Source organism: Thermobia domestica, chromosome 10 (assembly GCF_964235325.1).
Source record: "Thermobia domestica chromosome 10, izTheDome1.hap1.1, whole genome shotgun sequence".
Lineage (NCBI taxonomy): Eukaryota > Metazoa > Arthropoda > Insecta > Zygentoma > Lepismatidae > Thermobia > Thermobia domestica.
The window spans coordinates 248,218,422-248,245,083 of record NC_137463.1 but is presented as its reverse complement, the minus strand read 5'-3'; the positions used below and the strand labels follow the sequence as shown (position 1 = coordinate 248,245,083).

Genomic DNA, 26,662 nt, shown 5'->3' with positions numbered 1-26,662 from the left:
CTAGCCTAGTACGTAAATATTAATACAATATTGTAATATATTGTATTTATTTCATTGTGTTTATTCATTTATAGACCTTAGATAATGTATTAATGGGTTGCATATAATTACGTCGTTGTTGCATAATGCATAACTAACAGGGGATGATGGAAGATAATGAATAAAAATCAGAGATGAAGAATTAATTAAAGAGGAAATGAGGAGAATCTATAAGTTTCATACTTGATTTTTAGAACGCTTGGATGAGAGCTAGAGCTGAAAAAAGTTTTTTTTTTTTTCCCGACTGACTGTCGCCTATACTACAGGTTGGGAGGTCTATCTCAACTCAACACGGAAAGAAAGACCCAGAATAGAAACAAAATAAGTATTGTATACCCAGGAAGTAGCCGAGAGACTTCCGTTGGTGAATTTACACTGGGTTTGATACAATGTGTGGAAACACGGAGTTCTTATTGTTTAAAATGCCATAAACTTTTTCACGTCTACATGTGAAAATATTGGTTTCTATACGTGTGACTTCCACTGCATCTAGCGTCAGCGTCTCTTCCTCCCCCCTTGTTCACCAAAAACCAGTAACCTGGCTAGCGAGCCTCTTGCTAGGTTCCCAGCAGGCAACACCAATTTGAAAATGTATACTTTAATTTGACTCATTTTCTGTGTTTAATATTAATATTTACGTACTAAGCTATAATCGTTCTTGGAAAGACCGCATAACATTCTGTTAATTTTTAACAACGTGTTTCCCTTATCGAACAAGACACTTAGATCTTGTTTTGTGAAAAGTAAATAATTATCAAAGATGTTTCCTTCAATCTCTCTCCAAGGAAGCATGGCTGCATTAGTAAGCAGACGGTTTGAACGACTGCCACAGTAATTGGGTAGAATGCTGCTTCTGGGAGAGATGTCAGTTAATAAATTGTATATATATGTAATCTTTGTATGTTAAACTTTATTTTTATGTGTAATATCATATGTTTCTGTATTTCATTCATATGTAACTAGCAAAGGAAAACAAAAGTAGGCGGAAATCATCCATAGTTTCTGCTGTGAGCATTAAGCTTCCGTGTTGTCCGCTATCAGGGAGGGGCAGCACGTATCAGCCACGAAAGGTAAAGTTGGCTACGGATGGTAGCTGGAAGAAGGGCATTGACACGGGAGACCACCCGCAATATTCGCCGCAAGGCATGAACCCTTTGTCAAAGGGTGGTGGAAGAAGCGAGTTTCTTCGTTTCCTGTGTTTTGCCCGAAACATATACTCGTTTTCCGTGGAGAACGGGGAGTTGAAGCTAGACTTGTGAAGTAACAAGAGGTAGTTTTGCAGTGTTAAAGGGAGCCATCCGACTTCCAGTACAGAGTTCAAGACCCAGGACGCGGTGAGAACAATTTCGGTTCCCCGGGATTTGTCCTGTGAACTACAGTATCGCGAGTGAGTTGTACAAAATTCCTCGAAGAACATGAAATAGTACAGTGACAAACAGTGTATAACTTAACTTATTTTAATTATACTTCAGTGGTACTATTCTCTTCAGTGATAATGGAAATTTAAATTCTAAATCATTCTTAACATTCATCAATCTCTGAGTGCTTAGGACTCTCAGTGGAGATCATTTACTTTAAAATCTCTTCACAACCCCAGAGTTAATATGGGACAATTGCAGTTTCCCCAATATGGGAGAAATATACATCGTTACATATCTCAATTAGAGATATAACGCCAAGGCTAGTAACGCTATTATACTAGACCTGTCCTTGGACATTTTAGCACAAGGCTTACAAGTAACCATTTGCTTGTTTAAAATTGGAGCTACTGAACATTCCTTCATAGAATGCTTAACATTCAGTGTACCTTATCTTCTAGCAGAACATTTTCACGTGGTGGAATGATCATCTTGGAGGAGACTGTGTCAGCGAATTGGAACTTTGAGTACGTCAAGTAACATTTTGGAACAGTGTGTCAGAATTTAAAATTTTCTTTATTTTTATCCTCACTCTGTGGTTTAAGTAACAAATAATAGTGAAATATGTTGCTTCAACATTTTGATACATCTCTCCTCTAGAACTGTTAGAGACGAGAAACTAGAAAATTATGAGGAGATAAAACAATTCTGTAAATATATCTATATAAGTTTTTTTTTTTAATTTTTAAAAGGTCAGACAGACCTTTGCAGTTTATCAGTTTATTCTCATTCATTTTATTTTTTTTTTTAGTGTGTTAAATATCAAATATATCAAATATTAAGTATCGTGTCTCATGTGATAGTGCACTACAAAGGTGATAAGAATTAGTGTATAATGAGTGATATTATCTCACCTACTATGGTTGAGATGCCTGTTTTCTTCATGGAAAATAAATCTGTCAGCTCTTACCGGAACAACTGTGTATTCAATTGCTGTAGGGTGAGTACCTGCACTAATGACAATTTTGTTTCAGGAGTGTGATTCAAGGAGACAGTTTCCCCTTGATTGTGTATGTTGACCATCTCTCTGCATGGGGCTCAGAGAGAGAATACTGCCCAAAAAGAACAACTAACAACCATGAAATAGTGAGATCATTTACAGGCTGCTACCTGTAAAATTTAAATTATAGATTTTTTTTTTTTTAACATAACTTTGAAACTTATTACAGACTCACTATTTATAGCATCCTTGAACATGGTTGTTATGCAGATGGCCCTGATATCTGCTATTCTACATGAATATTAATATATGCTCTACCGAATTCATAAGGGAGTGGCGGCCCTAACAGGAGAGATCCTGATCTCCAAGAGGGAATATATTACTACTAATATAATATTTCTGATATTTGCATTTTATGTAAATCTTCAGTTAATTAAATATTCCCAGCCACTCACCTTCAACAATTTTTTTTATTTATTGTGTTGGTGTCGTTAGGTAAATAGTAGCTTCGGCTCTGTCCACCTAGCACCTCACAACACCCCTTTGAGCAAGGGTGTTATATAGAGGGTGGCGCAGAAGTAGTTATACATACCAGCATCGATCAAGTATGACATTTTAATTTATTAAGATAATGAATGTGTATTTGTTTTGGTTCGTTCCGAGCTTAAGGTATAAGTGAAAATCAAGGATGTTATAAAATAGAGGATCTGCCCATACGTATCTTCATCATATGAACTCAATGAAGCCAAAAAACAACCGAGCATCGTCTGAATCGGCACGTCTGATTGGCTTCTCTCGTTTCCGCTATGATTGTTGGCTCGAAACATTGCGATCTTAGTGGCTCGGAGTGGGCAGAGTAGGTGTGGCGAAGCTGTGACGTATGGCTTCACGATTTTGTTGTATTGGCAAATCCTCTATTTTATAACATCCTTGGTGAAAATAAATTAAGAACAAATAAGGAAGAAACTAAATCAATACCTGAATGGATAATAATAAATAAATGATATAAAATGTCATGACCTATTAGCACGGGACTGTATACCTACTTTTGGGCCACCCTGTATACATAGAAAAAGAGAGAAAGAGAGAGAGATACAAAGGGACACATTGGCTTAGTGGTACAACGTTTACCTCTGGTGCATGGGGTCCCTGGTTCGATTCCCGATCAAGTAAGTTTGTGATGGACAACATCGTGTCCATGGATTTTCTCGGACTACTCCTGTTTCCTTCCACTTCTCATTCCACCAATTGTTCCATCCAGTGGCGTATTTAAGATTTTGTTTCGGGGGGCTTTGCCTGAAAATGTCAAAATTCTGCAAGATATTTCATATACTTTACTATAGTAAGTAAGATTTCGGGGGGGGGCTTAAGCCCGGAAGTTCCCCCCCCCCCCCTAAATACGCCACTGGTTCCATTATTCACTTGTCATAATCGCCGTTTCCTTTGGCGTAAAGGGCATAATTGTGGGACGTTTAACTAAAATATTTACCTGTCATTTTTCAAAAATAATTATTGTTCTGACAGAATACGAGATTGAGGGCTTCAACATCCATTGATGAAATTTTGAATACGCCATAGTGAACTGTTTTTTCTCTCTCTCTCTCTCTGTCTCTCTCTCTCTCTCTCTCTCTCTCTCTCTCTCTCTCTATGAACAACCCTGATCAATGTAATTCGTTAAATTACACTTTTTAGTCCCTTTAAGAAAGGAAAAACTAACCTACCATGCGTGTTTCTTTAGCAGATGCAGATAGTCCCGAGTGGAATTTCCAGTTTGCATATTTGTCCCAGATACAAACAAGAGTAAAGTTCGGACGAGGGTTGCCAACTCTGAAGAATAAAATTACCGTCACTCGCGCTCATAATTCCCAAAATAGATTAAGAATAATTATATTATAAATTGAAACATATTGTTGTCAGAAAAAAAAAAAAATACCGGCCACTTCGCAATCCTAGTTGGAACTATATTTTGAAGGTTTCTCTCGTTGCTAACCGCAGTATCGGGCAAGGGAGAGGCAGCCCATCATTAGACGTTCGATTTGATTTGATTTGATTTCTTTCAGCAGCAAATTTATGTGTGTCGGTGACTTACAGTTTAACGTAGGATCCGTACCACGTGAGCTTACACCGGGAATCGAACTCAGGACTCCGACAGCAAAGGCGTGTACGCTAACCGCTTAGGGACGAGGGAGCTTGGTAGGATTTTTGAAAAAGGATAAGTTGTATAGAGCAAGTCATTACATGATTCGCGAAAGGAGAGATTTCGTCGACTGCAGTTTCTGTGCCTGTAGTAATTTCTAAAGGTTCCATACTCCATGGTGGAGTAGATATGTTAGTGTTTTAGCACTTCATAGTGTAACGCGGTTTTAATGTTAAATATATTAATATTCACTGTAAAAAAAAGAAAAGAAAAGAAAAAAGTACGCTGTATTACGTGCGCAAGTGCATCAAGGTTATATGCATATTCGCGTCTGCGCATGCGTTCGTTCTTTATCGTTCCTGGCGGCATTTTCGCCGATCCCAAGAGGTTCAGCCAAAACGTGGCTGAAGTAGCATTCTTATTGGCCACGTACCGATAACGTCACCCATTATTATTACTACTACTACTTTTACTTTGGATTTGTATAGTACAGCGTTTCCCAACCGGTGTGCCGCGAATGGGCCGCTGGTGTGCCGCGAGAAAATCGAAAGAAATTATTAATTCTATACGAACCAAATTGCAAGACATAGCGGAAAATGTATATTTGTATTTCACATTACTATGAATCTCTACTATAAATCTACAATTTTAAGCTTCATACTGTGTTAGTTTTCTGTACATTTTTACATGTTTAAAAACGTATTTATCATTGTCATTACCATTATTACTTCTTTATTGTTGCAGAATATTTCGTAACTTGAAATTTTAACATATAATTCAATAAATTCAACAAAGCAAACATGCATACAAATTACCTACATTTGTGTTTTAAAAGTATAGGAGATTTGTTTATTTATTTGTTCGTTATTTAGTGATCTTCCCTTTTAGTTAGAGGTTAGATACAGTTTTCGAAAGAGAAAGCGGATTTTTAAAAACAAGAGTCCTATATTTCATTGCTATTGTTTTCTATTTTAAAATTAGAATGAAAAATAAGTATAATGATTAGCACGGGGGAAAATCAGTGATCGAGCTTTCTTCTCTGTAAGGAGATCAGTAATTACATTAAAATACAAATAATAATAGTAATTATATATATATATGGGTGTGCCGCGAGAATTCAATTTATACCTGTAGTGTGCCGCAAATTGAAAAAGGTTGGGAAACGCTGGTATAGTACAAGGGCAAACTTATTTTAAAGAAAGAAGTTTAATGTCAATTTTAAAAAATAATCGTTAAATCACTTTCTGAATATTATTTTAACAAAAGAATTGTTATAAAAAATTTTAAAATAATAAACAAAACTTTCCTTAGGCAGGAGGCAGGGTTTGAACCCACGCCAAAAACGATTTTCCTTATTAGCATGTTACATTATCTCACTCAACCACGATGGCCGAGGCCCACAGCAGCTAGTGTTTACTTCGTGCTATATGTGTGTCATAACTCGTGATGATGTATCTGTATCGGCCAATCAGATCAAAGGATATCTGAAGCTCTTGGGATCCGCGAAAATGCTTCCTGGCGCATCCAAGGTTTTTGTCAACGGGGGATGAGGAGAATTTGTCCCTCCCGTCAAGTACTTTCCCCGGCTCGTCGAAGAATTCCTTACTTTGGAGGGAAAGTGTCGGAAGTCTTGTATACAACGGCTTTGTCCGTCCGTCTGTCGACAGGTATCAGAGCAAAAACGGTAGATATCGAGATGCGGTTGTTTTGCAATCGATTCAGCGTCTCAAGAATGTGCTTCAATTCTGCCACTAACTTTCTATTCAAACCAGAAGTAGTTCAAATGAGCCATTTCTGGTTTGAACAGTTATCGGTGTAAAACGAACACAGTAACAGAGAGATGGATTTTTTTTTCTTTCCAAATGGTTCAGCGTCTCAAGGCAACGTACTATGACTACCTTGGACACGACCAAACCCGGAAGTAATTCAAATTTTATAGTACTTCCTGTTTCAGTACTAATCAGAAATATGGAGATACGGTTTTCTGCAATCGGTTCATTGTCCTAAGAATTAGGTTCCGCCTTCTTTATTAGCCCTCTAATCAAGAAGTGATTCAAATTACGAATTTTCGGCTTCAACACTTATCGCTACAGATCAAAAGTGATAATAGATAGTCGATTCAGTTTCCCAAGAGAACATATCCTTACAACCCGCAGCACACTATCAAAACAGGAAGTGGTTGAAATTTACTGTAACTTCCGATTTCAATACTGATTTTCGTAGAACAGAAACGGTAACAGATGTCAAGATGCGGCTTTCAGCATCGATTCATAGTCCCAAGAGTAGATTCCATCTCTTTCGTTAACCTTTATTCAAACCGGAAGTAGTGCAAATTAACGACTTCCAGTTTCAATATTTATCGCCATAGAACGAAACAAGTAAAATATAGCAACAAGCGGTTTTCTGCAAACGATTCAGAGTTTCAAGACAACATACGATAACAACTCGCAACTCTCTATCAAAACCGGAAGTGGTTGAAATTTACTACTACTTCAGGTTTCAATACTGATTTCTGTTTAGCAGAAAACTGAAAGAGATATCTCAAGATGCAGTTTCCTGCGATCGATTCAGCTTCCTAAGAGTAGGTTCTCCCTTCTTCTTTCTTAACCACTTATTCAAACCGGAAGTGGTTCAAATTATCGATTTCCGGTTTCAACCTTTATCGCCATAGAACTAAAACAGTAATAGCTTTTTGATAATGGAATCAGCGTCCGAGGAACAGGTTCTATCTTTCACCCTATTAATCTATTGCAGACAGTAGTTATAGATGTACTCAAGAGCGGATCCAAGGGGGGGCTATAGGGGCTATATCCCCCCCTTGACACTCAGGTATACACTAGATAAAGTGGACTTCAATCCTGTTTTATACTGGATAAAGCGGCAAACTATGGTTTAGCCCCTCCCTTGATCATTTCCTGAATCCGTCACTGAATGTACTAGTTGAAGTTAAAATATTGAAGTCTCATAATCTGGAACTCTACCATGGTTTTATATTTTCAAACGAAACTCGCTTGAGTTCTTAATCATTTTTAAGTTATTCACCAAAATTAAAAAAAAAAATAGATAAGAGTCTTACAAACAACAACACATCAGCCTGTTAATGACTATTAACATATGTTGTTTATTCTGTTGCAAATGCAGATTCCACGTAATTTTGATTTCTATTTTAATCTACTGCTTTGTTTATAATGAAGCAAATCATACATTGAACAAAGTCGGTGTGAGTCCATAATTCAAATGTTTATTATTTATTGAACTTTGATAAACTGTTGGATTCCCATTAGATGAAGTGAGTTTACAGTCTATCTTGGGAATTGTCCAAAGTTAGGGAAACTCTCTATTGAAGAAAGCTACTAATATACGTGATCATCAACTTGCTCAAAACATTATATGGATACTGAAGAAAAGCCACTCCTTCTGTTCCTTGTAGATGGATAAGTATAGGATGCCTTTAGAACGGTTATGTTGGTCCATATGCCAATGGGTATCAGAGGGGGAAAGGTTAAGAAATACTAAGAAAAGGGTTTTAGGAATCGATTCAACGTCACAAGAATCCACTAAAACCCAAAGTTGTAGAAATTTACTATAACTTTCAGTTCAATGTTAGTCTCTATAGAGCAAAAACTGTAAGATTAGCCAGACACGGCTTTTTAGCTATCTACGGATAGGTGATAGAAAGAAAAAAGAAAGAAAATGAATGAATGAAACAGAAAAGACATGAATGAAAATAATTTTATTAATGTAATAATAATAATATATTTTTATTGTACTGAAAACACATAGGCAATTACAAAGTACAAAATTTTATATACAATCATCAAGGATATGCAGCAGTAAACATATATATAGTTAGTATTTAATAGAGATAGCCAGAACCGGTTCCTGGTGGAACCGGTTTTCGGGTCTAAACGGATCCGGTTATAGAAGATCCGGAACCGGGTTTTCGGATCCAGGTCTGGAGCCGGTTCCGTAACCGGTTCCGAAAACCGGATCTCCAAGAACCGGTTACCGAAACTTTGTGACTATCCCTACGCTAAACCCGAATTGCTGGCAGACTGTGAACAGTGTGTTAGATGAAATGGTGGAAGCGACAGGCGGGCGTCCAGGCGATGGCCGATTGTCTCATTTGGCTAAATAAACTGGGTAACTGGCAAACTCATTGCCTAAACAGGCAAACTGGCCAACTCATTTGGCTAAACACCCACTGGTGGACTATTTTTTTTTCTGGAGGCACAAGCGGGTCTGGGCGGGGAGGCCACAAGCGCACGGTTCTCTTTGCAGTGTTTTGAAGATCAACTTTGTGCTTCCTTTACGGGTCTTTGGGGGCTTTCGGATCCAGGTCTGCCGGTTCTGGAACCGGGTTTTCAGATCCAGATCTGGAACCGGTTCCTAAGATCCGGTTCTGGAACCGGGTTTTCGGATCCAGGTCCGGAACCGGATCTTTGTTGCCATCCCTAGTATTTAAACATGAAATTACAATAAGTATGCATTTTTTTCTTCTTCAGGTCATAACTTATACAGAAAACAAATCTACAAGTTATCAATTAACATCTCAAAACACTTTCGCTTGAACGACTTACATTTATGCTGAAATACGAGTATATCTAAAGTCATAGTCCCAATTCTATTACCCGCATCACATAATTTATACAGTGGAGAATGTTTATTAGTATTTATTCTGTTATGAGGCATGTAAAAAGTGTCTTCCTCTTAGATTTTGTCGAGGACAATAAAAACGTAATTTGCTTAATAAGAACATATATATTATCTTCCCTATTATCAATAAATTTTTAAAGATAAAACACTATTTGCATAAATCTCCTATTTTCTAGTGACAACAATTTAATTTTGTTTACGAAGTACTTCGTAAGAAATATACTGTGTTTGTATACCAAACATTTTATAAGTAGTATATTTCAATAATTTATTTTGAACTTTACCTGTTGGTTGTATTTGACACTGATAAAAAGAATCCCAAACTATTGCATGTCTAAGACGATGCATGTCATTGTTGTTAAATGCATGTCTAAAACTCTTTGTTCTTTAAATTTTAATTATATCAACAGTAAACCAAGGCGGGTATAAATGTTTACTCTTTGACATTTTAGGTGCACTTTCAGCAATTACTTTATATAATTCAGAATAAAAAAGTAATTAACACCTTCATCTACATCTTTAATTACATACAACGAATCCCAGTTTTTAATCTTCAAAAGCTGATATAACTTTAGAAACTCACATTTGTTAACCCACTAAAACCCAAACATTGTTCAAGTAAGAATTGTTGAACAGAACTTTCATGGTTCACTAAATGAGGGTCTTAGATAACAGAAATGTCCAAAAAAAGTGTTTTTGAATGAATTGAAAACCCAAAGTGACACCTGTGACTCAGCGAGAAACAGACGTAGTTTACAACTTTAATTTAGTACATGAACAATTACTATTTTACCAGAGTAATTACTGACCCGTTTAGATTCAGGAAAAATAAATTATTAAGTAGTTAAATACTTACTTATAATAGGAATAAATAAAATATATCCGGAAACTGAAAGGTGCTCGAGAACTCCATGAGCTATATGCAGCTACTGACAAGAAAAGTTGAATAAAATTGCTAAAACCTGAAGAAAAAGGAACGAAACAAAGCTTGTTACAAAGGTTTATGTGTGGCTTATAAAGTACAATGGGTATTTGTGTAAAACGTTTGAAACTAACTTTATAAGGTCAACAGGAAATCAATGTGACACCTGTGATACACTGGGGGTTTGTGGGCTAAAATCATAAACCACATCACAAAGTTCCTTATATAAATTTTGCAATTTCAAAGGAACTGAATACTAATTATCAAACACAGATGATGTCTATCTTGTTGAACAAAGTACACGTCAGATTCAAATACTTCAAGATTGGGTAAATTGCTCAACACAACACCAGAATTCTGTCGTTTCCATTTTTAAAAGTATTTATCTGTGAACAATTTAAGAAGTTTAATATATACAACACATTAATTTCTAAAGTACTTAATGTTACAGAATAATTTCTATTCATACATTCTGTTAGCAGTCCAACATTGAAATCACCTATTATTAAAACATTTGGGGATAGTGATGATTCTTTGAATTTTTCAATGTTCTTGAGAAATTCCAAATAATGTTCCTCTTTACTGTACGGAGGAAAATATATTAAACAAATGTGTATATATAGTTTGATCCTGATGATAATTCAATCCTAACGCACAAATCTTCATAGTCCGGTAACTCAAATTTACTTATTCTCTCTGAAGTATTTTTAATGGCCAAGAGCATCCCACCTCCATCACACATTCCACAACGTTCAAAATTTCTATCCTTCCTGAAAATTTGATATCTTTCATCAAATAATTCAGAAATAAATATTTCATTTTTTAGTCAGGATTCAGTAATAGCCACGTAGTCAAAAATCATGCGTAATTGAGCTCAAATAAAATTCATTAACTTTGGTTTTTAAACCGTTAACAGTTAGATAAAAAAAATGAAATCTACTATTAACTACTGACATTATTCTGAAACACTTTGTAACATATATAATAAATATTACTGTAAACTATTTTCAAACTAGTTACTGAACTCATTATTATACACAGTCTAATAATTTTTTTAGTCATACAATTATATTTATCCTTTGAATACAAATGCTTCTGTCTTCATAGTTATATGTAAGTTATATAATATCATTAATAATTTTAAAACTATGAACCTATTTGTTATTCTGCACATGTAATTTTCCAATACAACCCACATCAAATATATAACGAAATATGTATATGTAATATACATTTCAACCATTTTTCAGCAATATCCAAATTTACCAATTAATTAATTAGTAAGTCGTTGCTTCCTTCATTGACAGAATTACGAAAACCTGGTAAGTCCTCTTCAGATTTTATAACCATTACCGGACTATTTTCATTTTGTCTAATTAAAATTTGACCGTTAGCATTAACCCAGCAATACTTGTGTTGTGTATTTCTGGCCGCATTTCCAGAAGAGTTGCCTATTTCTAGGGGATGTATATCGTTATTTTAATTTAATTTATCGTTAATTTAATTTAATTTTAATTTATTTTATATAGATCTCTGACTTCTATTGTAATAACCATCAAAATCTGTAGAAAATTAACATATACTCATTAATGAGAGTACCGGAAATTTCATATACGAATAATACTGAAACCCACACGTTTTAAAGGAATCATCTGTTTCGGTAGATATCTAAACGCTTGCAGCCAAGTTATAAATGCGGAAGACTTACACGTTGTCGTTAGTGACGAAGAAGTGGTTTTGATACGTTGCATGGTGTGTTAAATGCACGCAGGCCCGTAGCCAGCCTCGAAATTTAGGGGGGGCTAAATGTAAATTAGGGTGGGCACACACACAGATATATATATAATGTCTGTCTCCGTGTGTGATGATGAATAATTTCTTATGCTCTTAAAACTAAAACTACAGCGTGAAAGAATTACTATTAAAATTTTCCCCTATAGCGTTAGTACAATTGTACCTGAAAGCTAGAATACTGTGTGTTTCCTTTTTATTTCTTTGTTATGGCAACAAAATATTTCTTCCGTTTTCTCATCTTCAAGGAAATAAAAAAAATATTTAAAAAAATAGTTGGCCGAACGAACCAATCATTATAATTTCCAAAGAATTAGTACAGGAAATACGTTTTTAAATTTTTGATGGACTGAAAAAATATTTGTGAAAGTCGAAAAGATTTAGAGAGTAATGAGATTTAATACTATCTTCAATGAGATTCTACAGAGAAGGGTCTCAAAATCTTAAATCAATATTTTGAGATACATGTGGCCTAAACAAATATATGCATATTGGAAAAATGAAATTAACATCTTACCTGTATTATTATTTACATGTCCTTAGATACGAAACTTTATATTTCTTCAAATATTACGCGCTTTATTTTGCACTTGTACTTCTAAACATTTTTTGACCAGTTTTTTATAGTGGTGTTCGAAAGAAATAATGATATGTTTATGGGTTTTTGCTATCTACAAATTTATAAATTTCATAAGATTAAGAAACACAAACACAACACGCATATATACACTCCTCATGTTGGCACACTATAGTAGAAACAAGTTGTACATTTGAACAATCACTAACAACACAATCACAGTATAAGTCTCCTTGTTCTGGATGCTGCCAATCTTTGAAGAATTGTGTCCAGATCGAGATTTCTGGTGATGTCATTGTTGTAACTCAACAAAACAAGATCGGCACGGTGCAGTTAATGTACAACTCCTTTTGAAAAAATGCCCTAACAAAGAAGGAATTCCTCTCACCTGAAGTAGTCCTATATAACGGTTGACCGGCTTCAGGGCAGAAATTTAGTAAAGAAAATATTCAAATTTACAAACGTAGGTATAATTTCTAATTGCTTTCTTTTTAGCAACTGAAAAAAATACATTTTACATAACAGCTATGAGTTCCATTTTATCACAACACATTTCAATTTTTAGATGTCACGGACCCCGTAGCCAGGTCACGCGGACCCCCGGGGTCCGCGGACTCCAGTTTAAAAACCACTGCTTTAGACTCTTTGGAACATACTATCAACAATCATTTAGGACGATTGCTACTAAAGTCATGTTTAAGTAAAAATAATCTGTTATGTTTTGGTACTCGAGCATTCAAATAAGAAATAACTCCAAAAAAGTTCCCTGTTCTAGCGCATTTACCTTCTTTCTCGAAACGAAATTGATAAGAGAAGTAACAATTCATTAAATTTTCTTTGTATAGTACAATTCATATCAAAGTATACATGAAATTCTTCTTTACATTGTACAAATAAGAATTCGAGATCAGTTGCTTTCGTAGGTACTAAAAAAGTTTAAGTTAAGAACTAATGATTTAAACAGCTATTTACTTATTTCTATTGAAGATATCTCTTCTTCAAAATGAAACTACATTAACAAATTTTTACTTTTGTGGGTACTCGAGCCCCATGGGTACAGCGCTCGCCTTTGGCTGGTTCAAACCATACTGGGAGTCCTCGGATTCAAACCGATAGTGGTTTGGATGTTACTTTAAGCTATAGGTCCCGTGTCTATATAGCCTCCCTGCTGAAGAGGAACGCTAAACTCTCCAACGCACCCTGTTTTAAGTCAAAGGTCAAATTTCAAATTTATAAAGCATTATACATATTATCATCCAATAAGGTCCAATTTTTAAGTGAAAATTATGTTTTTCCTATAGGTGCAACTACTACCTCCGTTTAGTCCGCTGCATTTTTTGTTTACATACCAGAAGATTGCAAGGTATTCTTTTACAAAATAGTAATTTTGAATAATTAGGCTTACGTCTGATGATCTGCATGAACATTTGATTCTGGCACCAAAAATTGGCAACAATTATTAAATTATATTAATATAAATATCTAATATTTCATCCCCCAGAAAGATTAAGTGAATCGAACTTATTTTTAGTTTAAAGATATATTAAAAGTATTACTTATCTATTCCAAGTTATTTAACAAATAGTCAAGTTGCTGATACACTACAATTCTCATTCTTCAAGTCAACTTCGGTGCATCTTCAGAAACCAGCATCGATCAACTTTCAATTACAACCATGTTCAACTCATAACACAACAAGAGTAAACACAATTCAGAAAAGGAAACTTTTCTTACTCCGTTATCACGTGACATAAAACGAGTCAAAATCCCCCCCTCTTTCTCCATGTCCAATATACACAAAACAAACCCATACACCTGTGTGATTGCGACCCCCTGTTGAGGGATGCTGTCTTTTCAATCTCACGCATATTGACCGAAAGCCAATGACTCACAGCAAAAGGATGTTTTCAGTTGCAAATTCCAAGAAGGACAGGAAGAAGTAAACTCTTCGTCCGCAGATTAAGGTAAAACTATGTTGTTTCTGAACACAAATGCATGTTTGCCGATAGAATAACCATAAATTATTTTTCTCCTGCAGCGAGGGTCGCTTGCACATGAAGCATTAAAAAAAAAAAAAAGTATCTCGCTCAAAGAAATATTAGCAATTCAAAGAAGCGTAGCGCATAAATAGGCCAATACTTTAAATGAGGATAATAACAGTAAATTTTAATTTAGCACTCTAAAGTACATTTGGAAATACAATTTCTTCCAACATTTCAGTCAGTGTTCGAATTAAACTTTCGAACGAGAGGAGGATGCTTATGTATTTTTGCTGTAAATGTAGAAGGCGAAAGTTTATCCCAGAAATGGATGTTATGTTACTTCTGTGATACGAGCCGGACATACATTTTTACCGAAGGGGAATTTCCACGGCAACCCCCGTTAATTCGAACTATGACTTTAGTTAGGGGGCTGCAAAAAATTTAGGGGGGGCTGAGCCCGCCCTAGCCCCCCCTTGACTACGGGCCTGAATGCACGTGTATGAAGAATCTCGGTTCGGCCAAAGTGAATACCCTTGTAAAATAGCTAAATTTTATTGGAAACTTTTTTTTATCAAAGATAATATGTAATAAATTCCTTTAAGGAAATTCTCAAACAACAAGAAAGTGAAAGTAGTAAACTTCGTAAGAACAAGCCTACTCAATAGCAGGAGCGAATTAATTCAAATGGCACAATAAATACATGACATACTTACAAAGAACCGACTTCTGCATTGACTTCAATTAATTGGTGGTTGTTTTTCTAAATGAACAAATTTATACAAAAATTTAGAACTATAACATGTACCAAAATGAATTCAATTTAAATATTAACTTGAGATTTCCACAAAACTCGCTTGAAATTCAATTCCACTGGGTATGCCTTATCAAGACGCAAAAGATGGTTGCGCAAATGCTAGGGTGACCAGATTCTGACAAACAAAAAGTAGGACACAAGTGTAATAGTGTGGGCCTATAATGGTTTACTGCGTCCGCAATACGCATGTCCTCATTTCATTTAACGCTAACCGTAAGTTAATCACTCATTTTTATTTAAAAGAAAAGTACTGAACAAAATTATTCCAGGAATTCAACACAACTCCAAATGTTTTGATGAATGACAAACAGTGGTTTATTTTTATGAACGTACAGTGAAACTTCGTGTAGGGCTAAAGATATTTTTAAATCGATTTTCGGAGCGTCGTATTATTTTAAGGAATGAGGGAAAATGTGGGCCGGCACGAGGGAACTTCATCCCTGCGAAATTAAATTACCGCTAATTTTACAGTAATTATGTGATATCTTCAAATAGATAAAAGATAATTGAAATATGGAGCAAAAACGCCCTAACAATATTATTTTGCGTGAGGTACCGTTATCACAAGTCACCTAGCGTATTTCCGTTTTCAGCCGTTTAGAAACGCGAAAATAAATGCCGATTTTCAAAATGGCTCGAAATCGAAAGCAGTATCGCATGTAAAATAATATTGTCTAGGGCGCTCTTGTTCCACATTTCGATTATCTTTTATCTATTTGAAAATATCACATAATTACTGTAAAATTATCGGTATTTTAATTTCGCCGGGATGAAGACCCTTAACTTTGTTAGCATCACTGTCATAAGCTGAAAAAGAAACTTTTCCTACCTTCGCTTGACATTTCAACAAGCCTTTCTCAGTAAGAAACAATGTATTGTAAAACAATGGTTTGTTGATTGTTGTCCATCCCCAATCTTTTGAGGAGTGTTAAAAAATACAGCGGTTCATCATCAGGAAAAGAATACCTGTGATTCAAAATATTGTGAATATGGAATGAAATATTAAGATACTGGAAATAAGTTAACTCAGGACATTTCGCAGCACATTTCTTGATTTTGTAGGCGTCTTCGCAACACGCAAAACAGCTCTTTGAGAACAGTAGTACCAGTATACTGTGAAAATCAGTACGTCTGGTCACCCTAGCAAATGCTCCACCAGCTTACAATACACATGCACATTAAATTTAGTAGAATTTCTTCTTACTTAAAAAGGGGAAAAAGAAAAGGTTGCAATTAAATAATCCCTTTCTGGAAGTATAGCTGCTCCTTAAAGAAGTAATTCCAATTATATTATACCAAAATACACTTTACGGTATTTTATGTTTATAAACAAAGATCCAAGCGTGTGAAAGCTGAAAGTATGAATCATGGCTTAGGCTTCTAAACCTTTACGATTCCCCCACTAGATGGCAGGTAGAAGCCTTATAATAGTATGGACAGACTAGTAATAGCACAACCTAGCGTCAAGCAAGCGAAACAATTAATATTACTTTTACTTCAGTATGCTGTTACAAGCACAAAAACATTTCTGTCCTTTTTTCTTTCTTTTGTGCTTCTTTTGAGAATGATCAACAATTCACGTTATGTGTAAAACAGGGGCGGATCCAGGGGAGGGGGGCGATCGGGGCAATTGCCCCCTCAGAAAAGTAAACTTTCTTATTTTATATATATATAAAAAGAACATCCGAGAGCTCCTAAAATAGCTCTAAGTATCAGTATTGCGACCTACCGCTCCCCCAGAAGTCCGTCCTGGATCCGCCCCTGCTGTAAAAAAGCAGAAGTTTGGATTGCAAGAACGGAATGGATATATAAATAACATTTCGGAATATTAATATGTGGAGTTGACTACATTTATTAACTAGGCAAATAATCTCTCACTTTTACTATAAAAAGATATTTGCTTTTTCATCGGAAGAAACTGATGCAAATGAACGGAAGAAAAATATAAAAGAAAATAATTTGTGTTAAAAATTCATTAACGTTTCTGGGATGTGTTTATTAGGCAATCTATTGAATTAGGTACATTGTGTCAGCTATATAACACCATGTTGATCTTATTTTGTCTTATTTAAAGGAAAAATAAAATGAAACCTTTGAGTTTTAAGTCCCACGAGTAGGCTAAAGGAGACGGTGATTATGAGAGATGAATGAAATGGCGAAATGAAGAAAGTAGGAGGAAACGGGAGAACCCCGTGAAAATCCACGGACACGGTGTTGGTCCACCACACAGTTCACTTGGCGGGAGCAGGGTTTCAACCCAGGACCCCATGCACCAGAGGTGAACGCTGTACCACTGAGTCACCGCGGCCCCTTATTTTTTAAAGGAAACGAGAAAGCAATAAGGGTTCGTATTCTGTGTATGCATATGTATGTGTGTGCGACCTTCAGGCGTGCCACGGGGCACAAGTCTCTCTAAGATGAATCGTTGTTTTTCTTATACCAAAACTTTTCTTTTTGTATCGGATACTGTAGTGAGAATAAGTAGTTGGAAATATTTATTAAAATTATATTCTTTACTGACCATTTTATGAGTTCACATACCAGTAAATGATGATGATGGAGCATACTTAGAGTGAAACACTATTATGCACCAATTGACAGAAATATTTAAAAAACTATGACCGCCTTATGCAGAGTCCTTTTGACGCGTGATTAGTGCTATTCTAAAGATCGACTAACATAAGTTTCCTGTAGTAGTCTGGCCATTAGTAGGGACCGCGGTGGCTCAGTGGTAGAGCGTTCACCTCTGGTGCTAGGGGTCCCGGGTTCGATTCCGGCCCCCGCTAAGTGAACTTTGTGGTGGACAAACACCGTGTGCATGGGTTTTCTCGGGGTTCTCCCACTTTCTTCATTCCACCATTTCATTCATTACTCATCATCACCGTCCCCTTTAGCCTAACCGGCATAACCGTGGGACGTAAAACTCAAAGGTTTCATTTCATTTTTTTCTGACCATTAGTATGACGCTAATCATACGTCAAAACGACTATGCATACTGACCTGTATGTCTTATTGTTTTGGTGTAAAGCGACATAGGTGTTTGTATCACTGTTTGTCGTCTTCTAATTGTGCTTTGAATGTACTTACTGAATAATATTTGAATGATTAGGTATATTATTCATATACACAGGAGAACTTGTGGTTTAGAAACATAGTTGGATTGGATTTGAGGGTAGCGTGCCTTTTACCGAAGAGGCTATTGAAGGTATGGACGAAATAGTGACGTGGAGTCAAGGGCACCGATTTATCTGAACATTTTGGGGGGGAGGGGGGCATTCAGATGCAGAAGGTATATACGTAGGCAAGTCAAGAAAGACTTGGACTGATTTTTTTCCCGGCAGTTCTGTTAACGCTGGAGCTTCATAGTTTGGCATACAAGTAGGGTGGGTCTTGCTGTGCATATATATAAAATGTTGTTAAGGAATCATTGCATGTTTGGTAACCACGACTTTTTATTGCAGGTGATGTTCTGCGCCGCCTCTAGAAGTCGCCTGTAGAAGAAATGGAGTCATTACGAAATGAACAATTTGCAGCTATACGGTTCTGCTATCGCCTGGGGAAAAGTGCAACAGAAACTCTAGGAATGTTGAGAGCAGCCTACAAAGATGACGCTCTGCCACGAAGTACCGTGTTCTGGTCGTTCAAAGAGTTTAAAGAGGGCCGAATGACAATCACGAAAGCTGGTGGACCAGGTGTATCAGCGTCAGCTGTTACTGAGGTGAACATTAACACGGCAGCAGTCATTGTTAGAGAAGATCGCCGCATCAGTATCGACGATCTGGCAGCCGCACTACGCATATCTCATGGCAGTGCCTTCACAATTTTGCATGACCACCTCCACATGAGCCGAGTGTGTGCTCGATGGATTCCGCGACTCCTGACACCAGAGCAGAAGGCCGTTCGAGTGGAGACTTGCAGGGAGCTGTTGCAAAGGTTTGAGGATGGTGGAGACGCCTATATGGAGTCAATTGTCACCGGCGATGAGTCATGGCTTCATCATTTCGATCCTGAGGGCAAGCAAGCCAGTACGCAGTGGAAGACACCTGGTTCGCCCACACCAAAAAAGGCAAAGATTGTGAAGTCGGCAGGCAAGGTGATGGTGATCTCGTTCTTTGATCATCTTGGTATGGTGTATCAGCATGCTGTTCCCTCCGGCACTACTGTAACTGCAACATATTACGTGTCAGTCATTCAGACCTTACGGCAGCACATTGCGAAGAAACGACCAAACCTTCGCAATGGCGGCTGGAGACTCCACCATGACAACGCGAGACCACACGTGGCACATGCTGTCCTCGAATACCTACATCAGCACAATATCAACTGTGTGCCACACCCACCGTATAGCCCAGATCTCGCGCCGTGCGACTTTTTTCTATTCCCTGCCCTAAAATCCAGACTGCGTGCACGCCGCTTCTCCGATAATTCCGAGGTTCTGAAGGCATCGGAGGCGGTTTTGAAGGACCTCTCAAAGAATGGCCTGCGACACGTGTTTGAGGACTGGAAGACTCGAATGAAAAAGTGCATTCAAATGGGCGGGGACTACTTTGAAAAGGATCATGTGCCTGTTGCTGAGTAATAATAAATTGCCTAGAAAAAAAATCAGTCCAAGTCTTTCTTGACTAGCCCTTGTATATGAGGATTTTAAGACAAATTGCATTCAAATTATGCCAAATATGGTATATTCATAAATACAATAGGAGGGTCCAGCTGAGCTTTGGGGGCCCGGGCCCCCTGCCCCCCAGGATCGGCGCCCTTGCGTGGAGTCCTACGAGGATTCGAACTTTGACCTCCAACGCCGAAAGCCAGAGCTAACTATATAATCGATAGACTTAAAGTATATTTGGGTATGAATTCCGTGAAGTTTAATCCCTTGTAGCGCCGAGGTTATACGAGACAGGGGATTCGAATCACTTGAGCCCACCGGGAATCAAACTGGGTGGTCTTTCACGCTGAAAGCATATAGGTGAGTAGACTTACGACATACTTAACTACGATTTGCTTAGATGTTTAACGCCTTGTTTCAACACCAAAGATGTTATGAATCTTCTGCCGAGAAACTATCTTGGATTTTTCGCCTTTAAGGTTTAGGAATAAAAAATGACAATATGGGAGGGAAAAGGGAGAAATCACAGAGAACTTACGTACAAGGATAGATTCATGGGTCAGAATTAAATGAGAATCTACATACGTAGTTTTTGTGATTTACATTTGAAAGAATGTATGCATACGGCAGTCATAGGTTATTGATTGTTAGCTCTTCGTTGAAACATTATAATAGTATGTACGAGTCAAATCATGTAAAGTCATTGGGCCTTATGCAGAGTCGTTTTGTTATGTGATTAGTGCCATACTAAAGTGTTCGACTAACATGTTTCCTGTAGTGATGAGCGCAAGAGTCTTGGTCTTGCAGTTTTTGCAAGAGTCTTGCATGCAAGACCAAGACCAAGACCAAGACCAAGACCATACCTGCAAGACCAAGACCAAGACCAAGACTCTTGCGCAAGAGTCTTGCACAAGTATGGTACTACTTGATTTTTTATAGAATGTAAAAAGGAAGGGGGAAAATCATTACATCTTTCACGTGAACTTCTTGGCTCCAGTAAAAATACCGCCGGAGTGAATGTTCCCAGTAGTTTATGCAATCCATGTGAGTCGATCTGCTCCTGTAACATATAGCTACAGTATGTCGTTTTTTGAATCGGTTGTTCACGAGATGACCGACAGCATAATTCTATGAATTGTTACAAGCTATCATAATTTCCGTGTCTGATTTACTTTGGTCATCATTTGATCATTCACGACGGCCCATGATTGGAGTTTGGGAAATCATACGAAGAATAGTTGTGTCCATAAGAAGTGGATAAGCAAAAATAAACTAGAGCATGTTATGGACACCGTAGCTCAGTGGCAGAGCGTTCACCTCTGGTACACGGGGCTCTGGTTCGATCGCAGCTTGCGCTATGTGAGCTTCTTTGGTGAACAAACACCCTGTGCGTGGGTCTTCCCGTTTCCTCGTACTTTCTTCATTCCACCATTTTTCATCATCACTGTTTCTCTTAGCCTCAGTGTAATAATCGTTGGACGTTAAAGTAGATATTTCATTTCATTTCAAAACATATTAGTGGTGTTCTTCTTCCAAAACTAAAGAAATGTAGTATTGAACATCGGCAATTCCGTACACCATAGGTGCCGACTACATGGGTATGGCCTTGGCTCTGAGGTTCAAGCATCCGTTGGAAATTTGTAATGTGTACTTATAAAATTAATATTGAAATAACATTTTCATGACATTGACAAAAACTTAGCGCATGTGACCGCAAGTTTGATTTCATAGGTGGATGCTTATACGTTGAATAATTGTTTAGCCCCCTTAGGTATACGTCATATCTAGGATTCAACAGTATAACATTATACAACAATAAATAATCTATATTCATAACTGAGAGTGATTTCGTACTTATTTCAAATAACTTGAAGTTTGATGCCGTTATTATGTATTTCTAATGTAGGTCAAAAGTAGGCCTATTTATATAAATTGAGTTTACACAAAACACATAGACAGTTGAGTCGTTTTCAGTTTTCACTCAAATTATTATAAAATATTGGGGCCGCGGTGGCTCAGCGGTAGAGCGTTCAGCTCTGGTGTTTGGGGTCCCGCGTTCGATCCTAGCCCCCGCCAAGTGAACTTTGCGGTAGACAAACACCGTATGCGTGGGTTTCCTCGGGGTTCTCCAGTTTCCTCGTAATTTCTTCTTTCCATCATTTTCATTCATTTTTCATTATCACTGTCTCCTTTAGCCTAGCCGGCATAATCGTGGGACGTAAAACTCACAAATTTAATTTCATTTCATATTCTAAAATATTAAGAGGTTTAATTATTATTATTTTAATTTTTTCTCTCTTTTTTGGTCATTATTGCAAAACATATCATCATCGAAATAATAATAGCTATTCTGCCATTATTGGCAGGTCACTTGCTGCAGCTGAGAAGCTTCGATGACTGTGGTCCTCAGGTAGTCTCTTCGTCTTAACGTAGCAATTTTCTGTCTTAATATCTTTCTTCAACTACAATCTCTTTCGCCCCCTCCCTCTAGCACGTCTCTCATAATACAGTTCCTCCTCAGCCAATGTACTCCTCTTAATTACATCTAAAATTCTTCTTTTCTCCCCTACTGCTAATATTTCTAAAACCTTCGCATTCGTTTTCCGTTCAACCCAGCTGATTCTCTCCTTTTTTCTCCATGCCCACATTTCGAAAGTCTAATTGTTTCATCGTTTTTGCGTAATGTCCTTGTTTCTGCCCTATACAGTACATATTAGAATCAGTAAAACAAAATTTCAATATTTAATTGGGAGTTTGTTCAATACAGAGATGAGCTAATCGTGGTTGGAAAGAAAACAATCTGGCGCCTTTAGAGTGTAAAAATAATTTGGAATTTATGGTATTTGTGCCGTCTTGGTTTTCTTTCATGCGTCTCACTGTCAGGGGTAGCATCCTTAGTTTGGGAACCAGTGGAGTATTGGATCTGTTAAAACATATAAAAATATTACGAAATAATGTGATTTATCTTGTAAGTATTGAAGCGTGATCACCCATTGAAAAAAAAAAAAGTAAATGTCATCGCCTAAGTTGTACAGTATCATCACACTTACACGAAGGTAAAATATATTACATTTAGAAACATACATTGTATGTCCCTCACTATTGACGCAATGCAGGATTTATTATCCCTTATATCCAGAGTAAAATATACTTATGAAAATCATAGATTTCTTAAAAGCAAAACTTACAAGACTCTTGCAAGCAAGACCAAGACTGGGCGTGCAAGACCAAGACCAAGACCAAGACTAGGTGTGCAAGACCAAGACCAAGACCAAGACCAAGACCGAGGGTTCCAGTGCAAGACCAAGACCAAGACCGCATGTGCAAGACCAAGACCAAGACCAAGACCACCCGGGTCTTGGTCTTGGTCTTGCATTTGCTCATCACTAGTTTCCTGTAGTAGTCAGGCTTTTAGTATGACGCTAATCATGCGTCAAAACGACTCTGCATAAGGCGGATAATGTTTAAAAATACTCAAGAATAGTACATTTTCTATGATAGTAAGGGTTCATAGCATCATAGATAACATCAAGTTTTCATGCGGGGATAAAGTGGTTTGTGCGTGAACACTTGTTTCTACTAAGTAGAAGAATATCTCTCAAGTCCATACCGTAATCAATAATTATATTAGGTCAAACGTAACATTGAAAACTATAATGTAAGTCTGTAATTTAATGTCTTAGATAATAATATTCACAAGATATGTGTTTAATTTTTTATATTTAAATTGATGAAAAATTAAATTTCTATGGTACTTAAGCTAATTATCAAACACTGTATGCCAAATATAAATGCGTAAATCTGAATATACAATTTTTCTGACATGTACGTACAGATCAAAGCCATGAAAAAGTTACAAAAAGTTTAAGTCCAAATTACTAACAAACTCTTACACCGTGTGCTTATGCTTTCAGAAACACACAGGTCGATCGACTATCCTGGTGTTCAATCCAACTTTTATAACAAATATACAAACATCATCCCTTTATAAATTACATAACTTATAGTCGTATTTACGTAATGGCTTGTTAGATGAAGAGTTAGTGAACGAGACTTTTTCACTGGTGGTCCTAGGTTCAAATCTCGGTCATTATTGTTACGTTTTTCTTTTAGATACACTTAGTTTGTGTATTTCAAAACTTTAAATTTGAATTAAATGTAATAGCACCTAGTGAATTAAATGCAGCAGAAATTATTTTCAAATATGAGACGTCATTATTACATGTTTTTCATTAACGTACAACGTTTCAACTTTGATATCAAATTTTGTAATCTAAATTTAACATCTTCCGATGTCATACAATGAACATTTGCACAGCGACGTCAGTCGGGTAAAAATACTATATTCCATTGTTACTCCAATATACTTGTTCATATATTTATAAATTGTCTACTAAGTAAAAACATAAGGCGGATCATACAATGGATCAAATGATGTACCATATGAAGGCGGACATAGCAGAAAGCGTAATGCAAATATCCCTGGTGATAAAAATTAAGAGTGTTCTTCGCAGAATTCGAGCCACTGCTTCAACTTGTTATGGTTTACATAGCAAGGGTAACACCACTTGGGCCACCAAGGCTCAAAAGTTAGTCTGTTTATTAGTGCACAACACACTGGGTCACGTACATTCACTGGTAGTGTATTTGATAGCATGTTTCTAGTATGATGGTCGAATTAGGTAGTCCTCTGGAGGGCAAATGCTGTTGTGGACACTTATTAATAATGTGTATATTCTCCTTAGGACTCAATCACAGCTGCCATTCGTCGTGGCATTGAATCCGCCAGGTGAGAGATGTAGCGTTTTGTGCAACAGATTGATCACGCATCTTGAACATACTCCAATAGCTTGTCAGATGTTCGTGGAGGATTGTTGGACTAGGTTTCCCCCATTGTTCTTGAAACAGAGGCCCACATATTTTCAATAGGGTTCAGATATGCTCCATGAGGAACTCAGTAAACTATCTCGACATCAGGTTGCCTGTGAGGCCATGTCTGAACCACATTAGAATCTTGTATCGAGTTATTGTCCTGTTGCCAATATAATATGCCGTTACCTACATGAGCTTTTATTTACGGTAGCGTTTTGTCCAGATGTTCCACATACTTGTGGGCGTTTAGACAACCAGGAATCATGTAGATTTCACTGAAGTTTGCAGCCTTGCATACCATGCCCAGCAGTGGATTGTTACATGTCCCATTCGACCTGAACAGGAAACGTATTCAGAGGCATACTTTTTTCCAAGGGGCGGTAAGCACATTTCGGACCGAAGTTTGCACTGGAAAATATATTTTCTTCTGTGAAAGCGACCTTGTCCCACATTAGTGAAATATTTACCTGCGCAAACGCCAGACAGTCAATCATGTGGTCTTCTGTTAACCGCTTCTTAACAGCTGCCCTGTATGACCTCAAACTAAAGGATTTGAGTCTACGTCGGACAGTCGTAACATTGGGTGGGAAATTGGTTTTTTGTCGTAATCGTCGGGCAAACATTAAAGGCTGCTTATGGCATTGAGCAATTAACCTCTGGTCGTCTTCGGCAGAAGAAACTCTTTGTCGCGCAGTTCCTCTTTTACGTCTCCTCATATCTCCTCCACCACCTCCGTGCTGATGCACGGTTAACACCATATCTCGCGCCTGCCTAACTATAGCTCATGTCTGCATGCTCAATTAAAGCAATTAAACTGTTTTTAACAGAACCTTCGTAATGAGCCATTTTCAGACCAAACGCAAAATGATAGTCTTATTTAGGTGTCTGAACGGAAGGTGCTTCATGTGATGTTACGTAACAAGACGGGGTTTCTTCGCATTGCCGTAGACACGTACATCCTCTGCTTTATGTTAATGAATTTCGTAACAAAACACGTCGAGAAATGAGTTAAATTAAGGTTGCAAGAGTTAATATCAAAGTTGAATATTGTAAATTAATGAAAAACATTTAATAACATCTTGTATTTGCAAGTGATTTAGGCTCAAACTAACTGTGACTATATTTAATTTAAAATTAAGCTTCCGGAATGCACATTATGAGTGTAGCTAAAAAAAAAAAAAAAAAAAGACAGCAAGAGCGGTCGAAATTTGAACCTAGGGACCATCCTAGTAGGAATCCCATACACTAACCATTCATGCAACACATAATGACGTAAACGTGCTACTTTTAGTTACAGGTACATCGAAGAGACACTTATGTGCATTTCCATTACTTTTTTAATAAACTTTTTCTTTTCAAAAGTCTAACATGCAGCAACTAAGCTACAATAGCTCTGCGTTCAATGTCAACGGTGCACCCACAGAGTCAACTTTTGGAATATTCCATTCTATTAGATTCTCAACGCAGCTAAAGGAAAAATATATGAACGGCTGTGTAGTTTTCCGTAGCTGAATAGATAAAGTCATGGTCCGAAAGCCATAAGCATTTAAATTCTTAACGTAATTCCCCAAATCTTAAGATATTTCTCTCTCTTCGCAGTCATCTGATGCTCTGAAAAGAGTTCCTTTCCTTAATTTGACAACTGCGTGATGCAATCCTCTCAGTTCGCAAACTTTCCTACATCTGTTTCAGAATATCACGAAAGTATCCATATTATGACGTTATTAGCGTTACTCACAGACCGGAATATTTTACTTTTATAATTTGCCACAGACCGGAATATTTTACTTGAATAATTTAGTCATAATATGGATACTTTCCGATCATTTTTTCTTCCAATTTTAAACTTCCATATGTAAATCATCTCTCTCTGTCTCTACATTTGAATCTCTCTCTCTCTCAATGTCA

General features: G+C 37.0%; 1 protein-coding gene across 1 annotated transcript in view; it reads left to right on the top strand.

Moving 5' to 3' along the window:
• LOC145662198 (uncharacterized) overlaps positions 1 to 26,662 on the top strand; it is a 54,080-nt gene that overhangs the window by 12,314 nt on the left and 15,104 nt on the right. The window lies entirely within an intron of this gene.